Source organism: Microcaecilia unicolor, chromosome 1 (assembly GCF_901765095.1).
Source record: "Microcaecilia unicolor chromosome 1, aMicUni1.1, whole genome shotgun sequence".
Taxonomy (NCBI): domain Eukaryota; kingdom Metazoa; phylum Chordata; class Amphibia; order Gymnophiona; family Siphonopidae; genus Microcaecilia; species Microcaecilia unicolor.
The window spans coordinates 544,761,477-544,775,225 of record NC_044031.1 but is presented as its reverse complement, the minus strand read 5'-3'; the positions used below and the strand labels follow the sequence as shown (position 1 = coordinate 544,775,225).

The following is a 13,749-nucleotide window of genomic DNA, read 5'->3' as shown; positions in this document are numbered from 1 at the left end:
TGTGCCTGTAGTCTGGAACAGAACAGAGGCAGCTTGTGGTTGGTCTGAGAGGCGAAAAGGTCCACCGAGGGGGTGCCCCACTCTCGGAAGATCTTGCGTACCACTCTGGAATGAAGTGACCACTCGTGCGGTTGCATGACTCTGCTCAGTCTGTCGGCCAGACTGTTGTTTACACCTGCCAGGTATGTGGCTTGGAGAAGCATGCCGAACTGGCACGCCCAACGCCACATCCCCACGGCTTCCTGACACAAGGGGCGAGATCCGGTGCCCCCCTGCTTGTTGGTGTAATACATTGCAACCTGATTGTCTGTCCGAATTTGGATGATTTGGTAGGACAGCCGATCTCTGAAAGCCTTCAGTGCGTTCCAGATCGCTCGGAGCTCCAGGAGGTTGATCTGCAGATCCTTTTCCTGGGGGGACCACAGACCCTGGGTGTGAAGCCCGTCGACATGAGCTCCCCACCCCAGGCGAGATGCATCCGTCGTCAGCACTTTCGTGGGCTGCGGGATTTGGAATGGACGTCCCAGGGTCAAATTGGTCCGGATGGTCCACCAGAGCAGTGAAGTGCGGCAACTGGTGGAGATGCAGATGACATCTTCTAGATTCCCGGTGGCTTGGAACCACTGGGAAGCTAGGGTCCATTGAGCAGATCTCATGTGAAGACGAGCCATGGGAGTCACATGAACTGTGGAGGCCATATGACCCAGAAGTCTCAACATCTGCCGAGCTGTGACCTGCTGAGACGCTCTGGTCTGCGAAGCCAGGGCCAGGAGATTGGTGGCCCTCGCTTCGGGAAGGTAGGCCTGAGCCGCCTGGGCATTCAGCAGAGCTCCTATGAATTCCAGAGACTGTGTTGGCTGGAGATGGGACTTTGGGTAATTTATCACAAACCCCAGCAGCTCCAGAAGTCGAGTAGTGCACTGCATGGACCGGAGGGCTCCCGCCTCCGAGGTGTTCTTGACCAGCCAATCGTCGAGATATGGGAACACGTGCACTCCCAGCTTGCGTAGGTAGGCCGCTACCACCACGAGGCACTTTGTAAACACTCGTGGGGCAGAGGCGAGCCCAAAGGGCAGCACACAATACTGAAAGTGCCGTGCGCCCAGGCGGAATCTGAGATACTGTCTGTGAGCTGGCAGTATCGGGATGTGAGTGTATGCGTCCTTTAAATCCAGGGAACATAGCCAATCGTTTTTCTGAATCATTGGCAGAAGGGTGCCCAAGGAAAGCATCCTGAACTTTTCTTTGACCAGGAATTTGTTCAGGCCTCTCAGGTCTAGGATGGGACGCATCCCCCCTGTTTTCTTTTCCACAAGGAAGTACCTGGAATAGAATCCCTGCCCTTCCTGCCCGGGTGGTACGGGCTCGACCGCATTGGCGCTGAGAAGGGCGGAGAGTTCCTCTGCAAGTACCTGCTTGTGATGGGAGCTGAAAGACTGAGCTCCCGGAGGACAATTTGGTGGCAGGGAGGCCAAATTCAGGGCGTATCCGCACCACACTATTTGGAGAACCCACTGGTCGGAGGTTATGAGAGGCCACCTTTGGTGAAAAAATTTTAACCTCCCCCCGACCGGCAGATCGTCCGGAACGGACACTTTTAGGGCGGCTATGTTCCCATGGATCCAGTCAAAAGCCCGTCCCTGGCTTTTGCTGTGGAGGCGCAGGGGGCTGCTTAGGCGCACGCTGTTGACGTGAACGAGCGCGCTGGGGCTGTCCCTGTGCCTGACGAGGCCTTCGGGCCGGCTGGTTGTACCTACGCTTTGCAAAAGAATAGGGTGCAGCCTGCCGGGCCCGGGAAAAACGTCCACCTGTTGAGGTGGATGCTGAAGGCGCCCGGTGGGAGAGCTTGTCGAGAGCGGTTTCCCGCTGGTGCAGTTGGTCCACCATCTGCTCGACCTTCTCACCAAAAATGTTATCCCCCCGGCAAGGGACGTCGGCCAGTCTCTGCTGGGTGCGGTTGTCCAGGTCAGAGGCACGCAGCCATGAGAGCCTGCGCATTACTATACCTTGGGCCGCAGCACGAGATGCCACGTCACAGGTGTCATAGATACCCCTGGACAGGAACTTTCTGCACGCCTTCAGCTGCCTGACCACCTCCTGATAAGGCCTGGACTGCTCCGGCGGGAGCTTCTCGACCAGGTCCGCCAGTTGTTGCACATAGGTCCGCATGTGAATGCTCATATAGAGCAGGTATGACTGGATGCGGGTCACGAGCATGGAGGATTGGTAGGCCTTCCTCCCAAACGAGTCCAGAGTGCGAGACTCCCGCCCCGGGGGCGCCGAGGCGGTATCCCTCGAACTCCGTGCCCTCTTGAGAGCAGAATCCACGACCGCTGAGTCATGGGGCAATTGGGGCCGCATTAACTCTGGGTCGGAGTGGATCCTGTACTGGGACTCTGCTTTCTTGGGAATGGTGGGGTTAGTTAATGGTCGCACCCAGTTCCGAAGCAGTGTCTCCTTGAGGACATTGTGCAGCGGCACCGTGGAGGACTCTCTAGGTGGTGATGGATAGTCGAGGACCTCGAGCATCTCGGCCCTCGGCTCTTCCACAGAGACCACGGGAAAGGGAATGCTAATAGACATATCCCGCACAAAGGAGGCAAAGGAGAGACTCTCAGGAGGTGAGAGTTTCCTCTCCGGTGAAGGCGTGGGGTCCGAGGGAAGGCCCGTAGACTCCTCTGAGGAGAAATATCTAGGGTCCTCCTCTTCCCCCCACGAGTCCTCATCCTCGGTATCGGACATAAGCTCATGTAGCTGAGTCCTGAACCGGGCCCGGCTCGACGTCGAGGCACCGAGGTCTCGGTGTCGTCGAGCGGTGGACTCCCGCGCCGGCGGGGACGGAGCTCCCTCCATCGACGTCGACGGGGACTCCACCTGCGTGGCGGTCGAGACCGGCACCGCAAGCGGCGGCGGTGTCGACGGCCCCGGCGCCGGGCTAGAGCTCGCCGGCGCCACAGACATCGGCGCCGAGGGCGCAAGCACCCCGGCGCCGGCACAGCCTGGCGCATCAGCCCTTCCAGGATCCCCGGAAGGATGGCTCTGAGGCACTCGTCCAGGCCCGCTGCCGGGAAAGGCGGTGGGGCCGGTAGGGGTGTCGGCGTCAGAAGCTGATGGGGGCCAGGAGACGGCACCGAGGTGCCGGAACCCCGACGCGTCGGTACCTCCACCACCGACGGGGACCTCTCCTCTCGACGAGTACGCTTCGGCGTCGCCTCCTCTCCGATATCTGGATGCACCGAGGGCGACCGGTGACGACGCTTCTTATCCTTCTTGCGATGCCCGTCACCGGCGCCGGAAGGCATGGAGGAGGAGGAGGAGGTCGATCCCCCTCGGTCTCGAGGTACCGGGTCAGACAGGGTTCGGTCCCGTGGCCCACGAGCTGAGGGAGTGACCGGGGCCGATTGCCCGCGCGGCCTCTCACCTCCACTCTCACCGGAGGACCGGCGGGCCGACGGGACCTGTTCTCCTGGGGTCGCTGCCATCGGTGCCGATGTCTCGGGCATCTATACCGGTACCGAAGGACCGGGCGTCGATACCGATGCCTTCGAGGTCGACGTCGAGGGGCCGGCGCAAGTTCCAAAAAGACGGTCCCGCAGAACTTGCCTCGCAACCTGAGTCCGTTTCCGGAGACCGAGACACAGAGAACACGACTTGATATTGTGCTCCGGCCCGAGGCACTGGAGGCACCAAGCGTGGGTGTCGGTCTGCGAGATCGGCCGGCCGCAGCGACCACACTTTTTGAATCCACTCGGGACCTTCGAGGACATCGACGGAAAAATCGCGTCGGCGAAGTCAAAGTCGTCAATGGTGGCTGGAATCACACCTCGAAAAAAGAGACGACCGAGCGGCCACTAGGCCGCAACGCAACGTCCCCGCTGGAAGCGAGGGAAAAGGGGAGCGCGTGCTCCACACGCTCAGGTTTTTTTTTTTTTTTTTTTTTGAAAAAGGAAACCGGCGGTAACCAAAAACTAATAAAATTAAAGAAGAAAAGCGACGATCAGCGTAAACGCGATCGAAAATCCGGCGGCTGCAAACAGAGAGAGCGGCGAAGCACAACTCTCTCCAGTCGCGGAAAAAAAGGAACTGGCGGGAGCGGTCGCGAACGGGCGGGAAGACGGCCGCGCATGCGCGCTGGGCGTGCCCTGCGTGCCGACCGTCCCGCGAAGCTTTTTCCGGTTGGTGGGGGCTGCCGCGGACGTCACCCAGTCGTGAGAACAAGCAGCCTGCTTGTCCTCGGAGAAAGTTAGGTACAATTCCCGGCCATAAGCGCTATTCTACAAACCGCATATAACTTTTTAAGTTTAAAAATAATTTGGTTAACTGATTAAAATGCTGTTAGTGAACAGGCCTTAAACTTAATTGCTCCGTGACAGAAGAAAATTTAAAAGTAAACCAATAAATGGTTCATTTCCGATGTAACTACTTTAAAACAGAATTGCAAAAAAATGGAACGGAGATGGTATAAGGAATCAATTGATTCCAACAAACAAAACTAGAGGAATGCTGTAAAAAAATATAAAAATGCAGTAGACGACACAAAAAAGATTATTATTCTTACTTAATTGGCAGAGATCTTTTGAACATGAGCAAGCTTTTTCAGATAGTAAAAGACCTCATCGATAGAAATTCTGTTAACAGCAAATCAGACGAGGGACCACCTACCGCCTCCCAACTGGCATCCTATTTTTAAACTGAAAATAGAGAAACTATTTAAATCTACAAATGAAGACTGAAGTTTAGAATCAGTTTACCGATCTAGAAGCAGACTGTTACCCTATGGCAGTGATGGCGAACCTATGGCACACGTGCCAGAGAGGGTATGCAGAGCCCTCTCTGTTGGCACGCGCCGGTCGTCGCCTCAGCTAGTTCCAGCCCTCCGTCGTCCCTCCCACCCACCCGGCACCAGCCCGCCCGGCCTCCATCCCTCCCTCCGAGCACGAAATTTAAAAGTCTTCCCTTGTCCGAGTTAAGGCGGGTGTCAGTAGTAGCAGCGAAAATGTGCTGCTGGCTCGGCGCGCCTCCTTCAGCTTTCCGTCTCTCAAGCTCTGGTCCCGCCCTAAGGGAAGACTTTTAAATTTCGTGCTCGGAGGGAGGGATGGAGGCCGGGCGGGCTGGTGCCGGGTGGGAGGGAGGGAGAAAGGCCTGGTGCCGGATGGGTGGGTGGGAGGCAGGCAGGCCTGGTGCTGGGTGGGTGGGAGGCCTGGTGCATGGGTGGGTGGCCTGGTGCCTGCGGCTGGGTGGGAGGTCTGCTTCTGGGTGGGTGGGTGGCCTGGTGCCTGGGTGGGTGGGAGGCCTGATGCCTGGTGCTGGGTGGCCTGGTGATGGGTGGGAGCGAGGGAAGCAGGCCGGCCTGGTGCTGGGTCAGAGGGAGGCTGGCCTGGTGCCTGGGTGGGTGGGAGGCCTGGTGCTGGGTGGCCTGGGTGGGTGGCAGGCCTGGTGGTGGGAGGGAGGGAGGCCTGGCGCTGGGAGGGAGGGTGGGCAGGGGGGAGAGGAGGGTGGCTGGACATGGGTGGATGGAGGGGAGGGCAGGGAGGAGAAAAACTGCACATGGATGGAGGGCAAGAAATGAAAAAGAAAGGAGGAAAGTAAAGAAATAAATGGAAAGGAAGCCTGGAAACGGAGTTAAGAGAACAGGACCAATATGGATAGAAAAACAAAATCACCAGACAACAAAGGTAGAAAAAAATCATTTTATTTTTATTTTAGTGTTTGGAATATCATCTGCTGTCTTATTTTGCACTGGGTATACTGGAGCTGTAACAGCTTACAGAAATGATTCATAATGAAAAAAATCATGTTTTTTTTTTCTCCTATACTAGTATAATATTTTCAATGATGTCTGTTTATATGCGCCATGGTTGGTGTAAGGGGTGTGGCCATCATAGGGGTGGAGTCATGTGGTGATCCCGCCCATAATAAGTTAAATTGACCTGTTGGCACTTGTGATAAATAATTAGATTTTGGGTTGCTGTTTGGGCACTGGGTCTCTGAAAGGTTCGCCATCACTGCCCTATGGGAATGATATTGCACTTTTTTCCTTCTATATCAATAGAAGACCTGGATAAATTGATTAGTATGTTTTCAAAACCATACTATATATTTGATGAAATTTGCCCCAGAAGTTTCAGACGTATACTTTTACTATGGCTTGAATCTTACTTTACATCTGGCAAATTTCCTAATAATTTGCCCAAATTGTTCTCACTCAAATTAGAAAAAATCCAACTGTCACCTTATCTGAGGTAACAAATTATAGACCGGTTGCTTCTATACCTCACTTTGTCAAAATTATGGAATTTCTAGTCACTGGGTATTTAGATCAATTTAATCTTCTGCATGCCTCTCAGTCTGGCTTTTGTGCTCATTCTATCACGTTTAATGGTAACCGAGCATTAATAATGCAGTTAGACCACTTCAGTGCCTTTGATCTGGTTCATCATGACATACTTTTGAAGAAGCTGGATAGTATTGGAATATCTGATAAAGCATTGAAATGGTTTAAAGACTTTCTTTCAAGTAGATCCTATAAGGTAAAAATACAGGGAGAGTTTGGAATGTTGGCCACCTGGTTGTGGAATCCCTCAGGTGTCCCCACTGTCACCAGTTTGTTTAATGTGCTACAGTCTCTGAGCAATTTACTTGAAAGGGCTGGTCATCAAGTTTACATATATTCTGATAACTCTACACTAGAAAACACACTGTCTGTAGTAACTAGGTGTATGTCTCATTAGTAACTGGATGAGCAGTATTTTCTTACAACTTAACAAGGAAAAGAACATTTTTACTGATTGGTAATTATGTCAAATTCAACAATGAATGATTTTACTTTTATAGTAGACAAGATAACAAATAAACTGGAGAAAACAAATTGATCAAAATTCTAAGTATATTTATTGATTTTAAAATTAACTATGGAGGAACAAATTAACCATCTAACTAAAAGCTGTTTTTGGATAATTAGAAAATTAAGGACACATAAATATCTTTATCAGGACCAATTTCGATTAGTATTACAATCACATCTTAAGTAAGCTGGATCAATGCAATGCACAGCCATATTTCAAAGCACTTAGACTTACAAAGTTACATATTAACCTATGGAACTTTCAGGCTTATTTTCGAAAGAGAAGGGCGCCCATCTTCTGACACAAATCGGGAGATGGGCGTCCTTCTCTCAGGGCGCCCAAATTGGCATAATCAAAAGCCGATTTTGGGCGCCCTCAACTGCTTTCCGTCGCGGGGATGACCAAAGTTCATGGGGGCGTGTCGGCAGCATAGCGAAGGCAGGACTGGGGCGTGCCTAACATATGGGAATCCTTGGCCGAGAATGGAAAAAAGAAGGGCATCCCTGATGAGCACTTGGCCGACTTTACTTGGTCCATTTTTTCTTGCGACCAAGCTGCAAAAAGGTGCCTGAACTGACCAGATGACCACCGGAGGGAATCGGGGATGACCTCCCCTTACTCCCCCAGTGGTCACCAATCCCCCAACCCTTAAAAAAAAAAAAAAAATTTTTTTTTTTGCCAGCCTCAAATGTTATACCCAGCTCCATGACAGCAGTATGCAGGTCCCTGGAGCAGTTTTAGTGGGTGCAGTGCACTTCAGGTAGGTGGACCCAGGCCCATCCCCCCCACCTGTTACACTTGTAGTGGTAAATATTGAGCTCTCCAACCCCCCCCCCCCCCCCAAACCCACTGTACCCACATCTAGGTGCCCCCCTTCATCCCTAAGGGCTATGGTAGTGATATACAGTTGTGGGGACAGGGTTTTGGGGGGGGATTTGGGGGGGCTCAGCACACAAGGTAAAGGAGCTATGCACCTGGGAGATTTTCTGAAGTTCACTGCAGTGCCACTAGGGTGTCCAGTTGGTGTCCTGGCATGTGAGGGGGAACAGTGCACTATGAATGCTGGCTCCTCCCATGACCAAATGGCTTGGATTTGGTCGTTTCTGAGATGGGCGTCCTTAGTTTCCAATATCGCTGAAAATCGGGGACGATCATCTCTAGGGATGACCATCTCTAAGATCAACCTAAATGTGGAGATTTGGGCGACCCCAACATTATTATCGAAACAAAAGGTGGTCGCCCATCTTGTTTTGATAATACGGGTTTCTCCACCCCTTCGCGGGGACGTCCTGCGAGGGCGGCCCCAGGAAAACTTGGACGCCCCGTTCGATTATGCCCCTCTTTGTAAGTCTAAGTGATTGAAAATTGAGCCCTATAGTTTCAATATCTAAAAATTTACAAAGACGGCTACAGGCAATCCAAAACACAGCTATTTGAAAAAACTTCTGCCCATATTTTTCCTATGTATCTTTGCACTGGCTCCCAATTGAGGCCCAAATTGTACTCAAACTTGTACGCTTAATATTTAATACCTTATATGTTTAATCCCCATATGTATGCTTCTTTTAATTTGCAGGCCTTTATAAATAAGAAATCATCTTGTAGGAAGATTTAAATTGATATCATTCCCAAGTCCTAAGAGAATACGATATTGAAAAAAATTTCAATCGACATTTCCTTATTAAGCAGCCAATTTCTAGTCAGTTTACTGGAAAATATTAGGTCTTTATCTAATTTTGATTTTTATAAAAAGGCAATTAAAATTCAGTTGTTTCAGAAATATGTTCTAGGGAAATGATAATGATTATCTAGCTCTATCAGAAGACTTCTAAAGCTTAACTGATTCAGAAGTATGTTCTATGGAAATGATGAACGTTACCTCCTGGATAGTCTGAACTAGTATTCTTTGTGTTAGCCACTTAGAACTAAATTTGGTAAAAGTGTAATAGAAGAACTGTAACTGTTTAAAGAACAGATTCTTCTCCTAATTACACAAGGAAATGACTGTGAGAATAATCAGTGCCAACTTTTAAGTACTCCAAGCACACAAGAAATTAATTATCAACAACATTTGACATTTACATTTCACGCTGAAAGATAAATCTCCCCAGTCTTAGGTCTATGGCAGTCTGGAACAGGTTTTAATCCAGGATCTGCCTGTACTTACCACCACCCTGTCCTCACTACTACAAAGCATCCTCACAATCGGAGGCTTAATCACAGGTGGGCAGGGAAAGGCTTGGCCCCCACCTCCTTGGGGTAAGTTCCTTCCAAATTTGCAGCAACGGTTTAATGGCTAACCTAGGATGTCCAAGTCCCACCAGCTGGAGAGGTCCACTGCACAAGTCCCTGCCCGTGCTACCTGAGTAGGAGGGTGCCAGCATTAGCAGCTAAAGCATGCAGTTGAGTTCTGCGCCGCTCAGGCGGAACAAGCAGGGAATTTAGGCAGCAGATCTCTCCGGCTGGCGGGGCTTGGGCATCCCCCCCCCCCCCCCCCCCCCAGCAAAAGTACAATTTAAACATGGTGGGGGGAGGAGGGAGAGCTGGGAGAAAATACATTGCTCATTCAGTCCATCCCTGCCCCCCCCCCCCAAAAAAAAAACTGACTTCTGACTACATCCCTGCTCCTAACATAATGTTGTCATCACCAGGGATGTGTTTGTTTTATGCCACACGTCACTTAGCACTGAAACCTAAAAGTTTGGTCTCATCACACCACATAAAACATTTTCCACATGAAAACGAAGTCCCTTCTTTGCAAATGTTATGCGGTGCATCATATGACTTTTCTTCAGCAGAGACCTCCTTCTTTCATCCTCTAATACAGGCCAGGTTTGTAGAATACTCTTCAGAAGAATTTCTATCTGCTTTAAGTCACATAAGAACTATTTCCAACAATTCAGCAACTTCTAAATTCCAGTGCTTGTAGGACTTGTTTAACACAATACTTTTGCTGACCTCAATGCACAAGAAAATGTTTCCTCCAGTTAGTCACCCATATCCTCTATCTAAACTCCTGTCACTCACCTGTCCATAAGTTCCACCTTCACTTGTTCCCCACTCTGTTTATTAAGATATTTTAATATGTATTGCATTATCATTGTGCTTAGCATGTGTGTACTGTTATTTGAATATTTTACTGTTGCAATTGTTTATTTCCTTTCAGAATTATATTTAATGTTTATTGCCTTAGATTAATTTCTTCAAAAATAGTGGTAAATAAATCCAAATACATACATAAATAGTCGACGTTTTCCCTAGTCTCAGCCAGATACATCAGTAGCCCTTTCAAAATAATCCTTAGGCCTCACAGTGATATTCTCAGCAGTTTCCTTTGGAGGGACAGACTGACTGAGGCACTGCCAAACCATTTTAACTTTACAAAGATGGACATTATAGGGCCCCAAAAAATATTCAACACACACTGAAATTTTCTTACTGCCTTCCCCCAAGCAATAGCTTTGAATAACTATCTTCTGTGTTGGCATGTTTAAACCTCAGCTTCCGATTCACTTCAAAGAATAGAAAGAGCTTGATTCTTCATCCAGGAATATTCAAAAAAAGCTACTCTGACTGGACACAGGTGGGCTCTTTTCAATGTATTATTCAACTTCCTGAGCCGGTAAGTCAAGCTCCCATCTCTGGCCATCTTCAAATCTAAGCTAAAAGCCCACCTTTTTGATGCTGCTTTTAACTCCTAACCCTTATTCACTTGTTCAGAACCCTTATTTTATCATCCTCACTTTAATATTCCCTTATCTCTTGTTTGTCCTGTTTGTCTGTCCTAATTAGATTGTAAGCTCTGTCGAGCAGGGACTGTCTCTTCATGTTCAAATGTACAGTGCTGCGTACGTCTAGTAGTGCTTTAGAAATGATAAGTAGTAGTAGTATTATGGGCTGTGTAAAGTCAGTGTTTGGAAATGGGGCTGTCTGGGTTAGTTATGACAAAAAGTTTGATGACTTATACAATTGAGACTTTTTGGTTTCCTATTCTTAATTTTTGAATATTTCTAGAACTGTTCTTTCATATGATAGTTTTAGTGTGTTGTGTAGTTCGGTACAACAAACTCCTGCGTTAATGCATTAGAACTTGTTTCAGAGAGCAGAGTGTGAAAAATATACAAGGCTGTATTGTTCCATGGTGCGACTGCATCTTGAATATTGTGTGCAATTCTGGTCACCGCATCTCAAAAAAGATATAACGGAATTAGAAAAGGTTCAGAGAAGGGTGAAGAACATAATAAAGGGGATGGGATGACTTCCCCATGAGGAAAGGCTAAAGCAGCTTTGAGAAAAGCCGGCTGATATGATACAGTCTATAAAATAATAAGTGGAGTGGAATGGGTAGACATGAATCGCTTGTTTACTCTTTCAAAAAATACTAGGACTAGGGGGCACGCAATGAAGCTATGGGCTTTAATCCACACCAGATAGAAAGCCAAGACTTGCTTACAGTCCAAGGTATGCATTGCACTTTCATCAGGATGGGCATGGAGTGTTGGGAAGAATGTTGGTAGTATAACTGACTGGGTTAAGATGGAACTCCAACCCTACCTTAGGAAAGAACTTAGGATGCGTGCGGAATACTACTCTGTTGTGATGAAATCTTGTATGAGATGGATCAGCTAAGGCCTGGAGCTCACTGACCCTGCAGGCTGAAGTGACTGCAACCAAGAATAAGACTTTCCGGCACCAAAACTTCAGATGGCAAGTACTGAGTGGCTCAAATGGAGCTTTCACCAGCTGGGTGAGAATGACATTGAGATCCCATGGTGTCATGGGAGACATGACTGGGGGTTGAGTAATAGCAAGCCTCTCAGAAAGCAGACAACTAGAGGCTGTACGGAGTTGGGCTTACTCTTCTACAGACTGATAAAAAGCACCAACTGCACTGAAGTGAACCCTAACAGAGTTGGTCTTGAGTACAGACTCTGATAAATGTAGAAGGTAGGACAGGAAAAAGGTTCTAGGACCTTGACCTCACACCAGATGGCAACCCTTTCCAATTTGAAATTATATGACCTTTTAGTGGAATCTTTTCTGAAAGTGAGCAGGACTTGGGAAATACCCTCATGCCGTATGGAGAGAATCAGCTTCTAACCTTTCAAAATCCAAGCCATGAGGACTAGACACTAGAATTTGGGATGCAGAAGCAACTCCTCGTTCTGGGAGATAAGGGTCAGAAAACACTCCACTCTCTCCATGGTTCTCTGGAGACTAGCTCCAGAAATAGAGGGAATCATATCTGCCTTGGCCAGTAGGGAGCAATGAGGATCATGGTCCCTTGGTCCTGCTTGAGTTTCAATAAAGTTTTCCCTATGAGAGGTATGGGAAGATAAGCATTCAGAAGTCCTGTCCCCCAGTGGAGGTGGAAGGCATCCAAGGCTAGACTGCTGCGTGATCCCAGCCTGGAACAGTACTGAGGGGCTTTATTATTCAAATGAATGGCAAAGAGATCCACTGAGGGGATGCCCCACTTTCGGAAGATCACCCGGGCTACACCCATGTTGAGCAACTATTTCTGTGTTCTGTGCCTAAATACCTCCTGGAAGCGGAGGCCAGACCAGGAGTGAACTGATGGTATCAGTTCTCTTCTTGATGAGGTCAGCGACCTCATCCACTTCATCACCAAACAGGTTATCACCCTGGCATGGGACATCTGCCAACCTCTCCTGAACTGCTGGTTTTAGGTCTGAGGCACAAAGCCAGGCGCGTCTGTGCATCCACATACCCATGGTGGAGGCCCTGGATGTCACATCAAAAGCATCGTACGTTGCCTGAGCCATATGCTTTCAGCCCTTCTGCTGCTTGACTACTATCTGGCAGAGCTTAGCAGCCTTCTCAGGTGATATACTGTCTGCAAACTCTCTCCCTCTCTAGCGTCAGCCTTCTTAACAACAGGCAGCAGAGAGAGGGGAGTCTCCCAAGGCTTCATCCGCACAGCCAGAAGGATGGTGTGAACAGGCACTGTCATAGCTTCCCTAGGAAGGGCAAGGATGTCCAATAACTCGGCAGTGGGCTCATCCTCAATATACAACTTAAATGAGATGAACTGAGCCATCTCTCAGACAAAATTGGTCAAGGAGAGCTCCTTAGGAGGAAGCTTTCTTCTCTCGCTGGGAGGGAAGGGAGGCCAAGAGATCCCTCCTTAGAGAGGACCTCTAGCTCCTGCTCAAAATCTGAGGAGTAGTAATCCTCTGCTTCAGTCTGTACCTGCCTCGGTCTGTTGGACTCATGTCCAGGCTCTGGGTGAGCGTACTAACGAATGAGCAGGATCCTGGGCCATGAGGAAGCTTCTTCCTCCAAGGGACTGGACACTAACACCATCTCAACTGGAACTGACCCAGATGCCCTTCCAGGCAATGGTGTTGATCTTCAGCCAACAAGCAGAGCAAGGTGCTCCAGGATGGGCTGGACCAGTATCAGGCCCAACATTGACACCCTCAATGCCTTGGACTGTGTCAATCAAGAAGGTGCCCCAGCTCCTCCTGGTGCATGGCCTGCATCTGCTCTTTGAGAGCAGGCACCAATAAAGACTGGGGCTCAGCCAATGTGGTCAAATCCACAGAATACATCAGGATTGAATCAGAAGGCTAGTCCCATCTAAGTGGAGGCTAGTGCAACAGTGCCGAATCCCTGGATGAGGAGCGACCCTCATGGTGCTGATGAGGGTACCAGCAATGCCAATACCGTGGTGCTCCTGGTGCCTTGCTTTGAAGAGAACCAGGGCCAATGCTTTTTGTCCTCTACTTGACATCAATATCCCTCAGCACTGATATGGGGTCGAGCGGTGGGAATCCGAGGATGCTCTGTCCCAGCAGGTGCTACTGATGCTCAATATTGAAGCAGGTGAAGACCACCTTGATGCCAATGCATCTCCAAGTGTCTGATGCAGCTCTGGGAG

General features: G+C 49.3%; 1 protein-coding gene across 1 annotated transcript in view; it reads right to left on the bottom strand.

Moving 5' to 3' along the window:
- The window catches only part of PTDSS1 (phosphatidylserine synthase 1), a 125,087-nt gene that overhangs the window by 41,236 nt on the left and 70,102 nt on the right, over window positions 1-13,749 (bottom strand). The gene's annotated exons all lie outside the window — the stretch shown is intronic.